At 49.4% G+C, this 23,377-nt stretch overlaps 1 protein-coding gene across 11 annotated transcripts in view; it reads left to right on the top strand.

Annotated features, from left to right (window-relative positions):
* The window catches only part of DHRSX (dehydrogenase/reductase X-linked), a 227,781-nt gene that overhangs the window by 35,544 nt on the left and 168,860 nt on the right, over window positions 1-23,377 (top strand). The gene's annotated exons all lie outside the window — the stretch shown is intronic.

Below are 23,377 nucleotides of genomic sequence, written 5' to 3'. Positions count from 1 at the left end.
GGCCATGTGGGGGCAGTTGGGTGGTAGTCCTTGAACAGACTTTCACTTTGGCTGGATCTGCATCCAGTCTCAGAGGCCCCCAGAGATGCTGTCCATGCAGCCCGGGGCCATTCCCTGCCCTGTAGGTCAGCAGGTACACAAGCAGCTCCCGCCAGTGGCTGGCTAGGGGTAACTGCATTTCCCTATCCCTGGGTGGCCATCCATCCACCATGTACCATCCATCCATCCCCCATCCATCCCCCACCCATCCCCCTATCCATCCATGCATCCATGCATCCATCCATCCATCCACCCACCCACCTATCCATCCATCCATCCATCCACCCACCTATCCATCCATCCATCCATCCACCCACCTATCCATCCATCCATCCATCCATCCACCCATTTTCCATCCATCCATCCACCCATCCATCCATCCATCCCCCCATCCATCCATCCATCCATCCATCCATCCATCCGTCTTCCTGCAATCACAGAACACCCTGTCTAGCTCAGGCTGCTCTCCAGCACTGAGCTCAGATGGAGACACTTCTCTCCAGTCCAGCCTGCACCCACTGGAGCCTGCAAAATTCTTGCCCACACACTCCCAGTAACATGAGTTGGCACGAGGCCCGTGGGAACCACACTTACTCATGGCTTATGGCTCTTCCTTGACTTCCTGCATTGGGTAATTGTGTCTCTGGCAATTTTTTTTTTTTTTGAGCAAGCAAGCACACATCTTAACAACATGGCACAGATTACTGTCCAGAGCACAGTGATTTCTCAATACCTAGTTTCTCTCCAGCATACCTCCACCCCTTCTCTGGACTTAATCTAAGAAAAGAAAAACCTAAGTTCTTGGTTGCATGCTTCATCCTCCTCACTCTCCCATACTTGCTGCTTTTGAAGTCATGGTCAGTTGAGAGCCTACTTTGTGTTGATATGGGAGGCTATCCACATCCCAACCTTCAACTAGCTGAGCTCTTGGAAGGATAAGTTAATGACTGTTTTGAGGAACTGAGATAATAGGGCTCATTTCTCCACCAAGAGATTTTCCAGGGACAAGAGTTTCAATACGTGATCATCATGTAGCCATGGTGCCAATGTCTTTATTGCTCTTGAGTAATACCCTGCTGACCAAAGCTGTCTCATTTGGAGTAAATACTCTTGCTCTGTGACCCAAAAAAAGCAAATAAATGGAATAACATCAAATGGCATAAAATGAAATAAGACAAAAAATAAAAATATAAAACCCAACACCACCACACAAGCAAACAACAGAAAGTCATAACAGCATCCCAGTGAATCCAAGTGGGACTAGAGAATTTAAATCCTCTTAAAAAGACTGCAAGAATGTAATTGTGTTTTGGACATTTGCCGTAGGCTCACACAAGCCGCGATGGAATCCTAAACCTTCAGCGTAATCCCACTGGAGATACGGTGTCTGTGATCTTTTCCCTAAAAGGCTTTACTCTGTGTTCTTCAGAAATGTCTTCCTGACCAGTTTCCACCTTTCCTAATGCCATTCTGCCAGCATAAATCTCTCTCTGTCTTTAGTGGGAAGAGGGGCCAGCTGTTGGATTCACGGGATACTTAGGTATTACATCCGGTTTGCTTTCCTTAAGAGAAAACAGCACTCAGTTTTGTTTTGTTTTTTTTTTTTATAAGCTTCACCTGTGCCAGGAAAAGTCAGTTGGGTCCACTTCCCGGCGAGATGGCAATACATCTTTGTGAACGTCTGGGTCATCCAACTCACTATAAAATGCTAAAATTGGTCATGGAAGCAAAAGATACCATGACATCAGTTCGGTATTCGTTACGGCAACAGGAAATGGCGTCTCTGGGTAGGAATCTACTACTCTGTCATCCAAGAGAGATTCATGTCTTGAACGTAGACCTATCTTGAGACGAGTAGACACCTACCATTTTTCTTCTACTCATAGACTCTCTGATTTTCCGGAAGGATCCTTCTGGAGCTTGGTCCATTGCGAAAAACTTGACTGAGTGTTGATTGCATGGGTTTTGTTTTTCTCCCCACCACGTGTGGTTTTTCTTTATAGTGTAGAGTTCTCGACACCTAATACCTATAGCGTGAAGTGCTTGACGTGCGTTGGCTGGCCGACACTCCGTGTATCGCCAAGAGTAGTTTGAACAATGTTCCGCGTGTATATTTAGGTCTGGTGTACGTCCAAGACCACCTGTCTTCCCTACATACCATGAAATGGCCCTTATTGTCATGAATTTTTCAAACTAGAGTCCTTTTTTTTTTTTTTTTTTTTTTTTACCTTTCAATTTTAATTTAGCGTCCTGAGCTAGTCAAGGAGCACGTATGCTAGCTAGCCAGCAACAGCCAGGCAGACAGACAGACTGCTGGTTTCCTGTGGGTAATTAGAAGGCTTTAGAAGGTCACTGTGTCTTTCCTGAAGGCGCAGAAGGAGACGCTCAGCACGTTCTGAAAATTTAATCGGCTATTATAGCTGTCATCTTGTTCCTTACATTAAAGGCTCTTCATTTCCCGGAGTTTGCAACGATCAATTCTAACCTTTTGAACCACTAGCAAGGTGAGTTCTATGAGAGAGGGCGATTGTCTGCCTGATTGCCTTAGCGCCTCTATAAATAACGGCAGGATTTTTTTAAAAATCCCGCAAGGAAGAATTTTCCTCCTCACCTTGCCTGCCACATTCTGTGTCTGCCACCAGTAATTTATGGGATACTTTCACTCCCCACAGTGTCATTGGCCATTTAATTTCCACGTTTGCTTTGGACACATCTTAGATGGTTCCTTTGAACACAGCTCAAGATGCTCCGTGCATCCAAGGTCAGTGATGGGACATCACCCACATGAAACCGTTTCAAAAAAAAAAAAAATATTCTAGAAATGTTACTTCTGTGTTTTTCCCTCTGGGGGAAATCAAGTGGATTCTAGGGGATATAGAAAATATAGTCAGAAAGGGCTTTATTTATTTATTTTTTAAAGCGTGCAGTGTTCTCTAAAAGGAATAGCCACATGATTTCCATGATGCGTGGTTTTCAGTAGGCAGAAGCCATTGTGTTAGCGAGGTACAAGTCCATCAGATGCCCTGTAGATGGTGTAACGCCTTACCAAGAGGAGAGTCCCGGGAAGGTGCTGGAGTGCCTTGGAGATAAGTATTTGTATTTCCTGTATTTTCAGGTTTTATCTTAAAGGCTTTTCTCATGCACCCACGTGGCGCTGTCTCCAGAGGGACCATTAACCACGTGTTCTGCTCATCACAAACTTCCGTACCTTTCCTGTGTCGGAAAGTCTTGCCACTTGGCCTGCGTGTTTCGAAAGCTATTTTCGGTGGATGCAGAATTCCACGTTGAAAACATCCTGCGACGCCCCCAGGATGTTAAAGGTGTTCTGACACGGACCTTTGTCACTTGGGATGAGAAGTCAGCTGTAATCATTGTCGATATTTCATGAATATAAGTGTCTTGTCCAGTCTTTTCTGTTGTCTTCTTCATTTACTTTCCGTTTTCAGAAGTTTGCGAATATGTCTAGGTGGGTCCCTTTTTCTCTCTGTGTTTAGCCTGTTTGGGGTTAAAAAGCTTTCTCTATCTGTGTAGTTGGCTGTGATAAAATTTAGAGAATTTTCAGCCATTTTTTTTTTCCAAAAAAACTTTCTTCTTTCCATCGTGTCCTTATGGCTCTACGATTACATATACGTTAGGTCGCATCACGCTGTCTGGCCATTGTATCATTGAGCACAGTTCGTGTTACCCCAGCTTTCAAAAATTTTGCTCTTTGCGTCAGTTTGGATGATTTCTACGGACCTACCTCAAGTTCACCAAATTGTTTTTTCAGCCGTGTGTGTTATACTCTTACCCCCATGATTGGATTTGTGATTTGAGCCAAACAAACTGTATTTCTCAGCTTTTGGGTTTCCAGTTGGTTGTTTTTAGTCTACATATTTTTCCTGGTGTTTCTTGTATCTTCATCCTTGATGTCCGTCTGGACTTGTAGGCTCCTTAATACGTAGTAATTAAAGTTCTCTTCTGAGACTTCTAACATCTGTATCATCTCTGGGTCTGTTTCTGTTGATTTTCCCCCTCTTGATGGCAGGTTGACTACATGTTTCTTTGTTTTGTTTTGTTTTTTTAATTTTTTAATGGTTATTTTAGTTTTGAGAGAGAGAGAGAAAGAGAGAGACTGAGTGGGGGAGGGGCAGAGAGAGAGGGAGACACAGAATCCGAAGCAGGCTCCAGTCTTCGAGCTGTCAGCACAGAGCCCGATGCGGGGCTCGAACTCACAAACTGGGAGATCATGACCTGAGCTGAAGTCAGACGCTCAACCGACTGAGCCACCTAGGCGCCCCTCATCTTCTTGTTTCTTTGTACGTGAGTGATTTTTATTGTGTATTAGTCACCGTGAATGATCCCTAGTACGGATTTTGGGTTCTGTTATCTTCCTCTGAAGAATGTTGAGATTTGTAGCAAGCAATGATATGATTTGCAGGATACCTAGATCTTGTGGGAGCTCAACTAAAGGTCTCGTTAATCATGAGTCTATTTCAATGTTGCCCTTGGGCCTTGGATGGAGCTCTTAATCTTGAGACACAGCCCTTTCTTCAAAGATCTGGACCATCTCAGGTTTCAGGTGAGAGTCCAACATGTTCACTAAGTCCTTCCAACTTGGCAGGACTTAAATGTCATCTTGTCTCCCCATCACCAGGCAGCAGCTTAAACTTCTCTCCTCATCTTTCGACGTGCTAGCTGTTGTTTGCTTCCGAGTTCCCTGATGTCTCAAGTTGGAGCCTTTGAAATTAATTACTCAGCCGAGGGTTCTGCCGGAGTTTCTACCCACATTTTGATTCTCTGCCCACCCCCCCCCTCCCCTGCCCCGTGGCCTTTCGGTGCCGTCGATTCCAGCTGCGTTAACAGCCCCAAACTCTGCCCTTTGAGTCCTCAGCTCGTCTGTCTACGACTTTCTGAGTAAGCTCCGCACCTGTGCACCTTGCAACCTGAGAAGTACTCCCGGGGCGGGCAGTGGGGGGAGGTGGGAAGGAGAAATGAGACTGTCTTTGGCATACCAGGATCTGTGGCGATTCTCTAATAAGCTACAGAGGTGAGGAGCCTGAACAAAAGACAACATTAATCTGCTTTATGTTGGCAATTTCCATAATGAGGGAAACAGCCAACATCGTGTTGGATACTTGCCGTCTACCGAGTAATGTAAAAAGCTCGTTATGTGTATTGACTCACGTGTTCTGTCCTTTGAGGTAAGTATGACCACTAGATGCGTTTTCCAAATGAGGAAAGTGGGGCCGTAAAGAGTTTAGGGTAGTGGGTGTCCTTCCCGTACTTAGTAAGTGGAGGTGTTGGGATTTGAACTCGACGTCCAGGAATGAACTCAGAAATAAGTGAGATCCTTGGGGGTGGGGAGATGGGGCGAGGTGGAGAGCGGCAGGGAGGAGGAAGAGAAAGAAACAGCTGAAGCATCTTGGCAGATGGGAGTTGCGTTGGGTGCCCACCGGCCGGGGTCTTCTAGGAACGCTGGTTTGTGTACTGTAATCTGTTCTGTCCCCCGGAAGACCTGTTACATACCCACCTGGCTTGTAGGTGAGTGTGTGCTGTGGGTTCACATGTGTGTGAGGACAAAGGTAGCATTCCGTGCTTCCGTCAATGGGACAAAATGACGGCAAGAAAGACACAGTGGCATGACCACCCTTTCCCTCTTCCTGTCCGGAGAAACTCAGCAGGGTAGACCACCCGCCCCCCCAAGAGCCCTGAAAGTGCCCCCAAGAGCTGGGGAGGGCTCTAGGGGGTCCGCACAGCTCACGACGAGGGCTCGGATCCTTCAAATCCGGAACGTCACCCCAGGAGGAAGCGTGAGCCAGCTGCCGTTGGGTTCTGTGTATGTATCATCGACCCTCACGGCGTTGGGTTTTCCCTTTCCCTTCTGCCTAGCGTCTTGCTGTCCCCCGTTTTATCCTGTTGGACGTCTTTCTCTGTTAACAAATAGAAGTTGCTTATTTTTGTGGCCATCTACCCTTCCATTGTGGAGACGCACCAAACCCTTTGCCTAATTTCTTATCAACGCATCTTTTTAGAAGTTTTCGTTACCGTTCATGCTTGACGGCCTTGTATCTTTGCACGCTTTTTCACATTCTGTGTGTTTTCCTATGGAACTGCTCATCTGGGTGATGATTGGCCACTCGCGGAGCCACGTTGGAAGAGGGCGGAATGTGCCCAGTGACATGGGGTCTTTGCAACAGCTTGCTGTGGGAGCCCGAGGTAGGGATGCCTCTCCGCCCGGGTTATCGGGCTGCCTGTCTCTGCGTGCCCTGAGTAGCCTTCTTATGTGGAGCTCACCTACACGGACTGGGCAGCTGTGTCTTGGGGCTGCTTCAGCATTTTTCTGCTTCCCTAACATATGTGTCATCACTCCCCAGCCCAGAACCTGCCGATAAGCCCGGGCGTGGACGGGGAAGGTTTCCCCTGGGGTTGAAGTGCTTGGCATACCTGTCCCTCGGTCACTTACCTCATCGCCATCCCAGGCGTGGGCTTTGCCTGTCACACACCTGCCCTGACTCGTCCTTTGAGTGTTCCAAGTATTAACTGATGATGTGTTTTCACCCGTCCGTGCTGGAGAGACAATGAAAGGGTTGATGTGGTCGCCCGGGATGGCAAGGATTTCCTAAATGTGCCGTCTTATAGCTGGCTTCCTGTCTCCAGTTTTCCAGGGGTGCACCTGTGTGTAGGAATCTCATCTTACAGACTGACCCTTCCTAGTCAGAGCAAATTCCATACCTAATCTGCTTATAAGGTGAAAGATCAGAATGCATTTTGAAAACTTCCTTTTGGGAAACAAGTCACAAAAAGCCCTGTTACCTGAAACGCACCTCGAATCTCTGGTTTTATTATAAAAAAAAAATGATTAGGGGCGCCTGGGTGGCGCAGTCGGTTAAGCGTCCGACTTCAGCCAGGTCACGATCTCGCGGTCCATGGGTTCGAGCCCCGCGTCGGGCTCTGGGCTGATGGCTCAGAGCCTGGAGCCTGTTTCCGATTCTGTGTCTCCCTCTCTCTCTGCCCCTCCCCCGTTCATGCTCTGTCTCTCTCTGTCCCAAAAATAAATAAACGTTGAAAAAAAAAATTAAAAAAAAAAATGATCAGACTTTAATTGTGGAGTTTGAAGGTTTATAGAAAATTGAGCACGAAATGCAGAGAATGGACGTCCACCGGCCACCATAGTTTGGATGATTATTAACATCTTGCATGTAGAGGGCCCATCTGCTAGAGTCAGTGGGCGAGTACAGACACGGTATTGTTCCTGGAAGTCCATGGTTTACATTGAGATCAGTCTTGCTGTTGTGCATTCTGTGGGTTTGGAGAAATCTACGGTGGCATGGACCCATTGTTGTGTGTCCTACGGAGTGGATTCACTGCCCTATAAATCCCGTGCTCCACCCACTCACCTCTCGCCTCCTCCAACCCCCAGTGACCACCGAACTTCTTACTTTCTGCATGGTTTCGCCTTCTCCAGAATGTTCTAGAGCTGGGATCATAGAGGACCCAGCATTTACAGACCAGCTTACTCATGAGTGTTCACGGTTTCTGCGTATCCTTTCGTGCCTGCAAAGCTCTGTGCTTTCTAGAGCTGCATCAATATTTTTATGAAGGACTATCAGCCCTCCATGCAGGACTCCGAATGCTCACGAAGAAGCTCATCCCCGTGCAGAGCTGGGGGTGGGGGGTTTACGCTGAGGACGATGAGTGCCTGTGTGCAATGTCCTCACTTGCTCAAAATCCAGCTCTCATGTCACAAAGGACAGCTGGGGTCAGCGTCCGGGTGTAGTTTTAGGGTCGGGGTCAGGGTTAAGTCAGGGTTGGGTCAGGGTTGGGGTTGGGGTCAGTTTTATGGTGAAGGTTATGGTTAGCTTTAGGGGTATGGTTAGGGTTTCATTAAGGTCAAGGTTAGGTGTATGGTCAGTCTTATGAACAGGGGTTTCAGGTTAGGGTTATGGTGAAGGGTAGAGTGACTGTCACGGTGATGCTCAGAGTAGGGTATAGGGTTAGGGTCAGGGTTGCAGGTTAGGATTAGGGTTAGAGGATAGGGTTAGGGTTAGGGTTATGGTGGAGGTCAGGCTTAGTGTCAGGGTTATGCTCAGAGTACGGTTAGGGGTTAGGGTTAGGGTTAGGGGCAGCTTTAAGGGTAGGATGAGGTTTCGCATTGGGTTTTGGAGTTCGGGTTATGCTCAGAGTAGAGCCTAGGTTTAGGGTGGTGGTGAGAGTTTGGTTTATGCTTAGACTTGGAATTGGTTTAGGTGAGGGTTGAATAATGGATAAGGTCAGGGATTGGTTATGATCAGGGTTCCAGTTAATGTTAGTCCAGGTTGAGGATGATGCCTAGGGCGGTCTGTGTCTCGTGTTAGTGTTAAGATGAAGTTTGAGGCTATAGGATCATTTTCAGGTTCGTCATTATGGTCAAGGTTAATGTGATTCAGAAGTCAGACATTGGGCATCGATCTTAGTGTTATTGGCTTTTCTCATGTTCGCATCGTGGTGTGTATCGAATCAGAGTCCAAATGCAGGTTCAGCTCACATTGGGGGTTCGGGTTCGGGTTCGGGTTCGGGTTAGGTTTTAGGGTTAGGGTTAGGGTTATTGTTAGGGTTAGGGTTAGTGTTAATGTTAGAGTTTTAGGTTTAGTGTTAGGGCTACGTTTTGGCTTAGGGTTAAGGTTACGGGTTAGGGTCACGGTTGGGTTTGGGTAGGTTCGTTGTCATTTAATATCATTTTTTTTTGACTCGTAAGGTTAGAGTTTTGCAGTTTCTGGTGCTGCATATTGAGTGTGAAAGTCTGATCCCACTGCGGGCTGAATGTCTGCAAGGAGTTTGACCGCATGTTGTTTGTTACATCATTTCCAGATATTAGCCTATCTGTCATTATTGAGCCAACGCTTTTCTCCTTTATTTTATGGGATGCCTTCTTTACTTGAAGGTATTTTCTTCTCCATCCATCCTCACTGGGGTCTGGAGTGAGGCCATGCTGTTCCCTCCAGCCCGTACCCATGGGTCATGGTTAGCAGGGGCTGGTCGCTGATTTCCTGATCTGGTATCATCTTCTGTGCCAATAGTACATGTCAGGAACCCCTCTCAATGTCACCGAACGGGGTTGTTTTACAAGTTAATTTCCCACAAGGTTATCGCGTGCTTTTCGCGGTGACTATTGTATGAGCTATTTCACAGATAAGAAATAATGAGTGTTGTTGAAACAGTCACAAGGTGCTTTTTCGGCTCGGCTGCTTGAGAGAGCCTTATCCTGGCTGCCTTCTGGCGTGGTGACAGTGACACAGAAGTCACCTTGTGGACTGCGGGGGCCCTCTGATGGCCACACCAAGCATGTCCTGATGAGGTTAGGGTTAGGGTTAGGGTTAGCGTTTGAGTTAGGCTTGGGTTTGGGTCAGCGTTGGAGTTTTAGGGTTAGGGTTAGGGTTAGGGTTAGGGGTTAGGGTTAGGGTTAGGGTTAGGGTTAGGGTTGGGGTTAGGGGTTAGGGTTAGGGTTAGGGTTAGGGTTAGGGGTTAGGGTTAGGGTTAGGGTTAGGGTTAGGGTTAGGGTTAGGGGTTAGGGTTAGGGTTAGGGTTAGGGTTAGGGGTTAGGGTTAGGGTTAGGGTTAGGGGTTAGGGTTAGGGTTAGGGTTAGGGTTAGGGTTAGGGTTAGGGGCCCCCCACCGTCCACAACGTGACTTCTGTGTCACAGACACCACGCCAGAAGGCAGTCAGGATAAGGCTCTCTCAAGCAGCCAAGCCGAAGAAGAAAAAACGTTCGTGACTGTTTCAACCACACTCATTATGGATGCTTTTTTGGGCTGGTTGATGGCCCCCCAAGAGGGCATCATTGATGGATGGATGGAAACACAGAATGTGTTCTATGCACACGATAGAATATGACTCGGCCTTGAAAAGTAAGGACGTGTTGTACCTGCTACAACGTACACGAACCTCGGGGACATGATGCTCAGTGACTTGAGCCAGACACGGAAAGACAGTCCTGTGTGATTGCATGTATATGGTGTCCCTAGTGGGGACTCACCCATAGGACTCGCTCACCTCTATAGACCACAGACCTATTGCTGTCACAATCCTGGGGCTTCCTCAGGAGGGAGCCGGGCACCTGTGCTCTCTCTGCCCTGGCAGGTAACGAGTTTCAGGTTTTGGGCGTCCCGTGGGGTTCCTTCCCTTCCTCCAGCGGTGAATGGGGGTCCACAGCAGGCAACTGCTTTCTCTGGCTGATTCTTTTCTAGGAATTCATCCTTCCCCCAACTCAACACTGGATGCTTTGCACATCTTTGGTCTGGCTGAGCTCTCAGATTTGGGGGACCTACTTCACCCCCACATATTTACTTTTAATTATTAAAAAATACAAAGTTCCATATACCCAAACACACGTTAATTTTTGCAAGCTGGCCTTGTACAGCACATACACAGAGAAACTCACAGCCAGTGAGACAATATTTTATAAACAATAAAAATGGGATCTATTGCATTTCTATTCTGTGCCACCATCTAAGGAATATAGCCAAACATATGAAGATAATTTATACAGCTCTAAGTTCTCGAACTAGAAAGAAATGATGGCACGCGAGGGGGGAGGGGGTCAGGCGGGCAGTGAAAATGTGTCTGGGCACCCAGGAACTGAAGTACAAATTAGGGATTAGGGAAATGGAAGTGTTTGTGTAGAAATAAAACATCAGTGGGAACATAGAAGCCACGAACAAAGTTAATAATCGTTTCCTTAAAAAATGAGAGTAATAATTCACCGACCAATTATGAATCCTCTGCCCTACAGGACAAGCAAGAATAAATTAAGTAGGCCTTGGAACAAGAAAGAGGAAATAACATCTAATAAAATGTGATTTAAATTTGGGCGAAGAGTAATTTATTCTTGACTCTGGGCTAATATCTTTGATTACCAGTTAGAAAAGCATGTCTCATTCCAAAAAAAAAAAAAAAAAAAGAAAAGAAAAAGAAAAAAATGGAATTTTCCCAAGTTGATGCAGATAGAAATAGAAATCACAAACAGATTAGCAATCTGTTGAAATAGCAAATGTCAGCTCTCCACCAAAAAGCCTCTTGCTTGGGATGGATTTCCTTTGTAGTTTCCCTAAGCCTCCAAGGATGGTGTAGACCAAGGACTGCAGGCCACCATCCCGGGCTAAAGCTGGCTGTCCACCTGTTTATACCAATAAAGTTTTATCGACACACGGGCTGCACCCGTTCATTCACTGGTTGTCTGTGGCTGTCCGTTCTAGGACCAGAGCTGAAGCGTTCAGCCCACGAAGCTTCGTTACTCCCTGGCCCCTAACGACAAAAGTCTGCCAGCCCTTGGTTTATGCCATTCCAAGGGACCAGACCCACCAGGGTTACTCCAAGTGTTAAATAGAAGAAACTCTGTGTTTTCTTCCCAAAAGGGCAAGGGAACTGCGTTCCCGAAGGCAAGTCACAGAGCAACCCTGCTGACCAACGTAGAGACAGAGTGTGTAGTTTAATGTTAACTATTGAGTAGACTTCCACGTGGAAGGATGCGCCTTGATGCATTGGTAAAGCACCCTGGATAACCCTGTATCCCTTAGTGTGTAAACCTCTAAAGACATTAATTTGGGCACAGCACCTGGGAGGCAGAAAGTGGTTGGTCTACACCTGGAGCGTGGATTGGCTGGATCACAGGTGGACTTCTGGGCAACCCTGTGGCTGGTTAATTGGTTCTGCCTGCTGGAGTAGATGAGAGGAGAGTGATCCAGGAGGAAGGGTGTCTCTGATCCATTCGTCCTGTCTCTCTGCTGCGGTTGCCGGGGAAGGATTTGGGTCACATGCCACGTTCTTGCCCTTCTGGGCAATTGTCTCGGAGCCTCGATAAACCGTGGCACCGTGAAGGCATTGCCCGGCAAAGAGTGTCTTCGTAGCATCAGATGGCGTTTGGGTTCTTGCCCACGTGGAATTTGCATTCCAGCCACAGAGGTGAATTAATGCCGTAATACCTACTTACCTGAGCTAATAGAACTACGATAAACACTCTAACGCTGTGTTCTCTAATCAGCCGTCTTAAAAGATTTGGTTGCATCATCTGCTGCGATGCTGTCGCCTCTGATTTTCCATCTACCACCTGCTTCGGTCGTCCGCAGCCTCTCCTTTCTTGACTGGCCCGTTATGCCTCATGCCTCTACGCCTGATCCCCGCACCTCCCACGAGAAACACACCTGGCCCCTGGCCATCGCGTCCGCGATCATGGTGCCAGCTCTCGGTGACCTGTTTGTCTCCAAAAGCCCTGCCCCCCTAGAGCTCTGTGCCCCTGAACTGGACACCTTCCTCCTGCCTGCTTTGGTCCATGTTGCATCACCTTCTGGCTGTCGGCGAGACCCTGGGGTTTCCCTGATGGTCTCGTCCACCTTTCCATCTTCAATCAGTAACTGAACGCTTTGCATCCACCTCGTGAACATGTCTCAAAGACCTTCATCCTTTGTCTTGGTGCCGTGATGCTACCCTGGGTCACACCTGTCCTGGTCCATCACACAGCCTCCTGGCTGGCCTCCCACATCCAGGTTCTCCCCGGTCTGGACTCCAGAGTTGTGCCGCCACCTTACCTGCTTAGATGTGGGGGGACAAGGTTTCCTGCCTCCCTTCTGTCGCTCCACACTGGCCCGTGTTGTTCTCGCTCCTTGCTTGTTTGTCTCCCGCTCGGGACCATCCCCACCCTACCCAGCCTAGACTTCTCAGCTTCCACACAAGACCTGGGTCCTGCCCTCGGGTGCCTTCCCTCCCTGCTCCTGTAACCCCTCCCTTATCACCGACCTCACCCATTGCGTTGCAGCGGGGAACATCTTGCGGGCGATGATGGTGATGGTATTGATTGTCACTCTCTTATCTACCACGGTTATTATCACGGACGATCACAGGGTTTGGGACTTCGTGCCCAGAGACTCTATTCTCTTCCTGCTGTGCCACAGGAGAGCGTCATTAATTCTGTGGCTCCACGCTGTGCCCTGTGTTGGGATCACATCTAACTCAAGATGACTGTCAGAACGAATATCGGCAGAAGCTAATGCGTCTTGTCAGTTTGACCTTGGACACTCTGTTTCCTTAATTTCTTTTTTTTATTTTTATTTTTTTTATTAAAAAAAATTTTTTTTTCAACGTTTATTTATTTTTTGGGGGACAGAGAGAGACGGAGCATGAACGGGGGAGGGGCAGAGAGAGAGGGAGACACAGAATCGGAAACAGGCTCCAGGCTCTGAGCCATCAGCCCAGAGCCTGACGCGGGGCTCGAACTCACGGACCGCGAGATCGTGACCTGGCTGAAGTCGGACGCTTAACCGACTGCGCCACCCAGGCGCCCCAATGTTTCCTTAATTTCTAAGTCTTTTCCCCTGAGCTGAAAGTTTGCAGCTTTGACTCAAGCCGAGAGCACAGTCTTTCCAAACCCCGACGCTCCCAGAATTGAATTCATTCATGTTCATATTCGTGTTCACCGATACCTTTGTCACTCGCGATGGAAGTTTCCGGTAAGAAGTTGCGTTTACTCTTGCCTTTATCACTTCACGGCCTCGCTTCTGCGTAGAGCATTCATCAGCCATACTCACGGTCTCCATGGTAGCTGGATACGCCCTGCATTGATTCAACTACAGTCTCTCCGGGCAATAGAACACGAAAAGCTACTCAATTATTTCCAAGTTTGTGCGTTTCTTATGGTAGAACTTCAATGGAACCTTCCTTCTCGGTTCTTGTGGCTGCACCTGGCACCTGACAGAACCCTTACTTTTAAAGCCCTTCCTCGGGGAAATGAGTTGGGTCCCATTTCACTCTCGCCTGTGGACACAGGCACGGAGAGAGGCAGCACAGTTCCAAGGAAATGTGAGCAAAGAGAATCGATGTTCTCTTCATTCTGGCCAGGGAAGGACCAGTCGAAGGTTGTATCGGGATTCAAGGCGGGTGATTGCTTCCTCCCTCCCCGCCCGCCTTTTCTTTTTTTTTTGGAGTCCTTTTTTATTGAAACCTGAATGCTTCCTACTACCCGTGGGAAGTGTTTCCTACAGTGTTGAAGCACATTTTCAGTGTGTCTTTCTCCCAGCTGATTTTCTGGTTTGGGATGGGGCCACTGTAATGCCACCGAAGGATGCACACCGAGTGTCTGTACACGGTCCTGTGGCCCAGCCATCTGAGCCCCTGTCACTGCAAAGTTCTCGTCCTGGGGGAGCTGGCTGGGGGTCCCCGCCTCCCCGCCCGCCTTGCACAGCTGACGCCAGCCTTCACACCGAGCGGACTGACACGTGATCCTGCCTCCTCGCTCAGGCAAACAAGGGCTGTGCTGGAGGGGCATCCGAGATCCCTTCTCCGAGGAGGGGAGGTTGTGTTCCTAAACATTTGCCTTAAGCCAGACGCGTCCAGGGCAGCCCATAGGACCTCTCCAAGCATCCCACCCTCTGCAGGTGCCAGCGGTGCTCTCGGCCATCCGAGCCGTGGTTGACACAGAGAGAATGCTTCCCCGTCGAGCTGACTCTTCCCCAGCTTCCCAGTGTAGGCAACGCAGCTTGTGGAAAGCGCCACACTCCAGCCACCTGCCGACACTCCAATTTCCCGTGTCCAGAATTAATTCACGCACCTCCCGGGAGAATTCCCATCACGCCAGACATCTTCCTGGCTTGCCTTTGGCTGTGGCTCCTTCCCAGGGACCTGGGAAGATATACCCGTGGACGTCTGCAGATGTCTCCTCCCTCTGTGGCTTCATGCGGACGTACGTGCTTTATTCAATGCTCTGCCCACCATGGCTTTCTGCATCTGCGGTGGGCCTGAAGTCTCGGCCAAGGCTGGAGAGCAGCTGCTCGGAACCAAAGGGGCTTCAAGAGGAGACATAAATAAAACTGCTTTTCCAGAGCTCACTCTGACCCAGCTGACAAATCACATTTGTCACGGTCTCCCGTGGGTGACCAACAATGCAGGACACGTGCATGCAGCATCTCATGGCTGGTATTCAGACATCCTTCTCGTGCTTCCCTTTGTTTCGTGGTTTTCTTAAAAATTTTTTTTGCATTTATTAATTTTTGAGAGAGAGACAGAGACAGAGACAGAGTGTGAGTGGGGGAGGGGCAGAGAGAGAGGGAGACACAGAAGCGAAGCAGGCTCCAGGCTCCGAGCTGTCAGCGCAGAGCCTGATGCAGGGGTTGAACCCATGAACCGTGAGACCATGAGCTGACCCACAATCCGACACTCAACCAACTGAGCCCCAAGATGCCCCTTTCACTTAGCTTTCACTTTGGATTAATCCTTCTTTGCTCACATCTTTGCGCGTAATAGCTACATGGGAGCCAAGAGAAATAATGCATTTCAAAACAAAACACACCTTGTATCTAGTGTGGTGTATAATTCCCCTTTCGTGGAAATCACCAGGTAACTCTCAGAAATGTGTCATCACAGCTCATTCTTACAAGATGCATCAGTGTCCTGGGGCTGTTGGAATGAATCAGTGCAAATTGGGCAACTTACAACAAAAGGAATTGATCCTTTCCCAGTTCTGGAGGTCAGAGGTCTGATATGCAGGCAGGGCAGGACCACTGAGATCCAGGCAGGGCAGGGCCGCTGAGATCCAGGCAGGGCAGGGCTGCTGAGATCCAGGCAGGGCAGGACCGCTGAGATCCAGGCAGGGCAGGGCTGCTGAGATCCAGGCAGGGCAAGGCCACTGAGATCCAGGGAGGGCAGGACCACTGAGACCCAGGCAGGGCAGGGCCACTGAGATCCAGGCAGGGAAGGGCCACTGAGATCTAGGAGGGGCAGAGCCAGTGAGATCCAGGCAGGGCAGGGCCATTGAGATCCAGGCAGGGCAGGACCGCTGAGATCCAGGCAGGGCAGGGCTGCTGAGATCCAGGCAGGGCAGGAGCACTGAGATCCAGGCAGGGCAGGACCGCTGAGATCCAGGCAGGGCAGGGCTGCTGAGATCCAGGCAGGGAAGGGCCACTGAGATCCAGGCAGGGCAAGGCCACTGAGATCCAGGGAGGGCAGGACCACTGAGACCCAGGCAGGGCAGTGCTGCTGACATCCAGGCAGGGCAGGGCAGGACCCCTGAGATCCAGGCAGGGCAGGGCAGGGCCACTGAGATCCAGGCAGGGCAGGGCCGCTGAGATCCAGGCAGGGAAGGGCCACTGAGATCTAGGAGGGGCAGGGCCAGTGAGATCCAGGCAGGGCAGGGCCATTGAGATCCAGGCAGGGCAGGGCCGCTGAGATCCAGGCAGGGAAGGGCCACTGAGATCCAGGAGGGGCAGGACCACTGAGATCCAGGCAGGGCAGGGCCGCTGAGATCGAGGCAGGACAGGGCCACTGAGATCCAGGCAAGGCAGGGCCACTGATATTCAGGCAGGGCAGGACCGCTGAGATCCAGGTGGGGCAAGGCCACTGAGATCCAGGAGGGGCAGGACCACTGACATCCAGGCAGGGCAGGACCACTGACATCCAGGCAGGGCAGGACCACTGAGATCCAGGCAGGGCAGGGCCACTGAGATCCAGGCAGGGCAGGACCCCTGAGATCCAGGCAGGGCAGGGCCACTGAGATTCAGGCAGGGCAGGGCTGCTGAGGTCCAGGAGGGGCAGGGCCACTGAGATCCAGGCAGGGCAAGGCCACTGAGATCCAGGAGGGGCAGGGCCACTGACATCCAGGCAGGGCAGGGCCACTGAGATCCAGGCAGGGCAGGACCCCTGAGATACAGGCAGGGCAGGGCTGCTGAGATTCAGGCAGGGCAGAGCCGCTGAGGTCCAGGAGGGGCAGGACCTCTGAGCTCTAGGAGGGACAGGACCACTGAGATCCAGGAGGGGCAGGGCTGTGCTCCCTCCCGAGTCCCCAGGGGAGGGTCCTTCATGCCTCTTCCCTCTTGTCTCTGTGTCCATCTTCAAGTGGCGTCTCCTCCTTGTCTGTGTCTCCTTTTATGTCTCTTCTAAGGACACCTGTCATTGAATTTAAGGTCACCACAATCCAGGATGGTCCCATTTCCAAATCCTTAACATATTCACATCTGTAAAGACGTTTTGTTCAGATAAGGCCATATCGTGAGGTCCTGGGTGGGAATGTCTTCTGGAGGGCCACCATTGCAGCCACCACACAAGAGGAGATGGAAAAGGGATCAGGTGAAGACATGGGAGGGTGGGTCCTGCCCGAATTACGTAAGCCATTGACTCCTGTGGCTGATTTAGCCCCAACAAAATGTTGAATGAAAGACAGTCAATGTCTCTGTATAAGCAAAGGAAGGAACATTGCTCACATACTTTAATCAAGGAGGGAAAGCATTTCTTGGGTTTACAGGGATTTGCTTCTTTGCCGCTCCCTGTGTCTACCTCAGGCAATAATCTGACGTATTCAGATGATTTCGATCATTTATTTTTAATGCCAGACTTAATTTTCATTCGTTGCGAATTCATTTTGTTTTTAGCTATTTGTTAAGGAGAACCTTGGAAATGTGTGGTGGGGGGGAGGTGGGAGGGTGCCTGGTTGGCTCAGTCAGAGGCACATTTGACTCTGGACCTCTGGGTCATGAGTTCAAGCCCCACATTGGGCATAGAGCCTACTTTAAAAAAAAAGCCAAAAGTGTGTGTGTCTGAGTATGTGTGCCTTGTGTATGTATCTATCTGTTCATATCTATTTATTTATATTTATCTCTTGATGGTATAAATGGATACATATTAAATATAAATATATAAACTATATACAATATTTGCAAAATAGATTCCTATCTGTTTATTTGTAGACACATACTTACACATACAGAGACATTTTTGTGTTTATTTTTAAAAATTTTTTAACGTTTATTTTTTATTATTGAGAGACAGAGAGACGGAGCACGAGCAGGGGAGGGGCAGAGAGAGAGGGAGACACAGAATCCGAAGCAGGTTCCCGGCTCCGAGCTGTCAGCACAGAGCCCGATGCGGGGCTCGAACTCACAAGTCGCAAGATCATGACCTGAGCTGAAGTTGGATGCTCAACCGACTAAGCCACCCAGGTGCCCCATTCTGTTTATTTTTTATTGTAAAACTATATGAAATAATATGTGAAATAATTCAGAATACTTAGCTTTGCCAGATTTGTCCAGAAAAGTTTAAGGAAGAAGGTGGTGATTTCAGTTGGGATTTTCTGAGCCAACATGTAAGGGTGAGAATAGTTCGGGCCCATGTGGGGTTTATTGAATGCAGGGTGCCTTATGGGGTCACTTTATGTTCTCAGTGACTAAAAGTTAGGACTTGGATTGGCATCCTGTGAGTAGAAACCACTTTTCTTTAATACACTCATTCAAATAGTTTTTCAGTGTTGGGTGGGGTTCGCTGTTTCGATAACTCGAGCGAGAGCCGGAATGACCATCGGGACAGTGCAAGCATGAAGACCTTGAATTTGGGTGCATTCTCATAGGAAATCTGGGGCGGGGGTCCTCTCCCTCCCCTCCCCCACACCTGTGAACGTTTAACATCATCACGTCCTGTTTTTACTTCCTTAAATAATCACAAATGAAGCGGTCATTCACCGACTCCTCAGAGCTGGACTGTGTTCTTCAAACCTGGCATGTTTTCTTTCAATGTTTCCACTCACCATTTGGTTCCATGTCTTGAAAGATTTGAAATTATTCAGAAAATATGTACAACGTGTGCTTCGAGCTCCCTACCTGGCATCTGGGCTTGAAAATAAAAATCAGGATCCCATATCCAGGAATGAATTGGATTCGTTCCTTAGATTGATAGCAGAATGTCTTGTGTTCTGCGTCAACTTCTGACAGCGTGTGACGAAGTCCTGGACGTTTTAAAACCCTTGACATTCTAACATTGGCAACTGGGGATGAATAACTTTGACCTGCAATGCGTTTTGGTTCTTCACTTTGGAAAGCTGGGTGTTCATCCCTCATTCCCTGTCGTGCACCCATCTGCTTATGTCCCACCTGCTGCTCTGCATGGCCTTGACGTGCATTGACGGGTCTCCAGAACACAACGGTTACCCCTGCGCTGAAGTCCCCGCTAGCCTCTCCTTGCCGCCTCGTAATCTACAGCCGCCTCCATGCGAAACCACATGAGGTGATTTCAAGATCAATGTGAGTTAGTATTTTGCGAGCTGGGTCATTCACCACTGCAAGACTTCTCTCTGTAGACGTGACTTTGTGAACTGCACAGTTTGACTGTTCTGTTCACGCCTTCTCACTTCCTTAATCATATAGTTTGTAGACTCTCATTTGGTTAGAAGTTGGGTCAACATGAGTAGATACCTGTTCTGGACTGAATGTTTGCACTCTTCCCCGCAAATTCATTGATGGAAACCCTACCCTACAATGGGTTGTAATCGGGAAGTGGTGCCTTTGGGAGGTAACTAGGGTTGGACCTTTTCCTGAGGGTGGGAACCCTGTGATGGGATTGATGTCCTTGTGACAAGAGGACCCCAGACCTCTCAGCCTTGCAGCCTCCAGCAGTGTGGAGAAATACATAACTGTTGTTTATAAGCCTCCCAGTCTGTGCTAATTTGTTACCACAGCCCAAGCAGCCCAAGACATTTATATCATTCATCACGTGTATTGTTTGATGAAAAAAATAGATAGAAAGACCTGTAAAGACATTTCCAGGTGATACAGCAACACGTAAGACCGTTGTATGTATTGAATCGTTGTTAGAAATCACTAATGACAGGTGCTGGGAAATGCCATTGGGTTTTTGCCATGTGCCTCTGTCCCAGTCCATTCGCATGTGTGCTGTTTGCTTCTCTCTGGCCGTCAGGGGAGCCTCTGCTGCTAACTCTGGTCTCTGTGGGTTTACCTGAGCGGGGGAAGACCACCCCAGATAACTCAGAGTCAACTGATTAGGGACTTCAATTGCACCTGGAGACTCCAACTTGTGTTACATTATAACCTCCCAATGGTAGGTCCCTGGACATGGTCCCACCCTCCTTCTGGCATTTGCGCTAAGGCACGGGAAGCTGGGGGAGGGGAGCATCTAGAATCCTGTTCCTACAGAAGGTAAATAGGATGTATCCCCCGACCAGGGAACATAGGCGAGTTGCAGTGTGGAGTATCTTTATCCGTGCTAACATGGCATTTTTTTTTTAATTTTTTTTTTCAACGTTTATTTATTTTTGGGACAGAGAGAGACAGAGCATGAACGGAGGAGGGGCAGAGAGAGAGGGAGACACAGAATCGGAAACAGGCTCCAGGCTCTGAGCCATCAGCCCAGAGCCCGACGCGGGGCTCGAACCCACGGACCGCGAGATCGTGACCTGGCTGAAGTCGGACGCTTAACCGACTGCGCCACCCAGGCGCCCCTAACATGGCATTTTAAGAATTTCAAGTATAGGGACTCCCGGGCGGCTCAGTCAGTAAAGCATCTGACTCCTGATCTCAGACCAGGTCATGATCTCGCGACTTGTGAGTTCAAGCCCCATGGCGGGCTCTGTGCTGACAACTCAGAGCCTGCTTGGAATTCTCTCTCTCTCTCTCTCTCTGTCTCTCTCTGCCCCTCCTTCGCTTGCACTCTGTGTCTCTCACAAAATAAATTAACATTATAAAAATTAAAACAAAAAGAATTTCCAGTATACACATCCTGTCATACGGACACCCATCATACTACCTGCACGATCATCCTATTCCAAGATGACCCCATCTTACCTACTCCCATCGACCCTGATCTTAGTTCCAAGTAAGGCTCCGTTCGGATGTCCTGGGGGTTTCACACTAGAAGATAATCTATTTGGAGGGAGAGGATGTAGTTCATCCCATCCCAGCCCCTTAGCACTTAGACCTCCTAACACATGATCTATTTCACTCAACTGATGGCTGCCCCTTCTCTGTCCGTTGCCTGCATGAAACGCTTGTGGCCAGGAACACCTGCCATGGTCACTGCTGCATTCGGTGTGTGGTAAATGGGGCCGCCGCTGGAGGGTCCTCAGGCAATACGGACAGACAGAAAGGGAGGATTTTTGCAACGTGCCAACCCTGAGACTGGGTTGTCTCCATCCGAGACTGTATTGTGCTCTCCCCAAGGGTCAGTCCCGTGATGCCTTCCCGGGACCTGCCTCACAGGCCGGGCAGGGATTGCGTCTTCCTTGAACAGGTTTAGGCAGCAGGAAGGGAGAGCAGATGGGCAGAGAGGTTTTCCGGGGTCCGCTCCCAAGTAAAGAGCAAGACCAGAGAGGCGTGTATTTGAAGGACCTTATGTCCCTGCCCCTCCAATGTCTGGAAGAAACAAAAGTCTGCACTTTGCAGAGGCGGGTCTTTGTCGGATGCACGATTTTCGACCCGGGAGGTTGCCTGCGGGATATGCACACAGAATGGAGAAAGGACTTTTCACCGTGAAGGTATTTAGGTTCAGAGAGCACACAGCTCGCCCCGCCAAGACCCCCGAGTCCCTTTGTCCCCCAGACTTGCAATCACAGAGTCATTTGAAAATCAAACTCGCTTGTTCTGTTGGGTTCTTGCTTGGAAATTCCCAGTCGTGCACACACACCCACACACACACACACACACACTCACATGCACACTGGGGACACGTGACCCAAAGGTCTTACGCTTCACTCGCTTGTTTAAGTCAAAACTGGTACCATCACCGAATTCGTTTCCTTACGAGAGGACGTTCTGAAGGGCCATCGATAAGCCAACCGGAAGAAGGGACGTCCATTCCTGGGTGACGAATTCCAAGCCATTGGGAATGATGGGGACCCTGTGCATGTCGGACCCAACATGACCCCAGATTTTGCCAAGCTGGTCGGGAAGTCTGCCCCTTAGAGTGTGGTGACTACACCCCAGTCGTGAGTGGGGGGGGCACTCGGCCAGACGTTGTGCAGCCAGACTGACCGCTGGGCTCATGTGACACGATAATTTATTTTGATAATTTGTTTTTTTTTTTTTTTTTTAATTTTTTTTTTCAACGTTTATTTATTTTTGGGACAGAGAGAGACAGAGCATGAACGGGGGAGGGGCAGAGAGAGAGGGAGACACAGAATCGGAAACAGGCTCCAGGCTCTGAGCCATCAGCCCAGAGCCCGACGCGGGGCTCGAACTCCCGGACCGCGAGATCGTGACCTGGCTGAAGTCGGACGCTTAACCGACTGCGCCACCCAGGCGCCCCTGATAATTTGTTTTGAGAGAGAGAGAGAGTGAGCACGAGTAGGGGAGGAGCAGAGAGAGGGGGAGAAGGAGAGAGAGAGAGAATCCCAAGCAGGCTCCACACTGTCAGCACAGAGCCCGATGTGGGGCTCGAACTCACGACCTGTAATATCATGACCTGAGCCGAAATCAAGACTCAGGAGGTCACCTGACTGAGCCTCCCAGGCGCCCCTGGACACTCTCTTGCAAGGGACTCTTTGCCACCTGTGTTGTCCTATTTTGTAGGTGCTGAGTGCCTATAGGGAGAGCCTCATGGGTGTGGGTTCCGAGTGAGTCGATGAGATGTTTTCTATCCGCGGTACCCGAGTCGTGATGCGGAGGGACGGCCAGGGAAATGGCGTTCCGCTTTTCTCCATGAGTCTTTCTCCCTGGCTCAGACTGGTCAGAAAACCAGCTACACTTGTTTTTAAAGGCTCTAAGACACTCACAATCACATAATGAAAATGTGTCTTAAGACCTTCCTTGTCTCAACTGTAACAGCATGAAATGAGTTTCATGAAACGAGGATCAACCCCGAGCACTCTTTCCTTGTTATTTGGTAGATTGAAAGGTACACTGAACATCCTTTTTCATCTGGTCCCCGTGACCGAGTTTTTGTCTTTCCTGACTATAGGTCTTTAAACGACCACATGATTTTAAAGCTAAAAGGAACATGGGAGGCAATTTCATAGCAAATTGAAATGTCCGTAACCAGGCATATTATTAGTCTTTCTAAGGCTGTTATCACAAATTACTATAAACGGGGTCCTAAGAACAAAACAAGTTTGTTCTCTCTCTGTTCTGGAGACCAGATGTCTGAGATCCAGGCAGGGCAGGACACTGAGATCCAGGCAGGGCAGGACCCCTGAGATCCAGGCAGGGCAGGGCCGCTGAGATCCAGGAGGGGCAGGACCCCTGAGATCCAGGCAGGGGAGGGCCACTGAGATCCAGGCAGGTCTGAGCCTCTGAGATCCAGGAGGAACAGGACCGCTGAGATCCAGGCAGGGCTGTGCTCCCTCCTGAGGCTCCAAGGGAGGGTCCTTCCTGCCTCTTCCAGCTTCTGAGGCTCCAAGCGTCCCTGGGCTCGTGGCCGCGTCCCTCCCGTCTCTGCCTCCACCTTCACGTGGCTTCTCCTCTGTGTCTCTGTGTCCCCTTCCGTCTCTTACAAGGACACCTGTCATTGGATTCAGGGCCACCCTCCTCCAGGATGGGCTCCTCTCAGATCCTTCCCTTACTCCCATCTGCAAAGACGCCGTTTCCCAATAGGGTCAGTTGACAAGTTCTGAGGGTTTGCG

Source organism: Leopardus geoffroyi, chromosome X, assembly GCF_018350155.1.
Source record: "Leopardus geoffroyi isolate Oge1 chromosome X, O.geoffroyi_Oge1_pat1.0, whole genome shotgun sequence".
In the NCBI taxonomy this organism is placed as follows: Eukaryota; Metazoa; Chordata; class Mammalia; order Carnivora; family Felidae; genus Leopardus; species Leopardus geoffroyi.
Note: the sequence above shows the minus strand (reverse complement) of the source record. Positions and strands in the feature narration are given on the sequence as shown.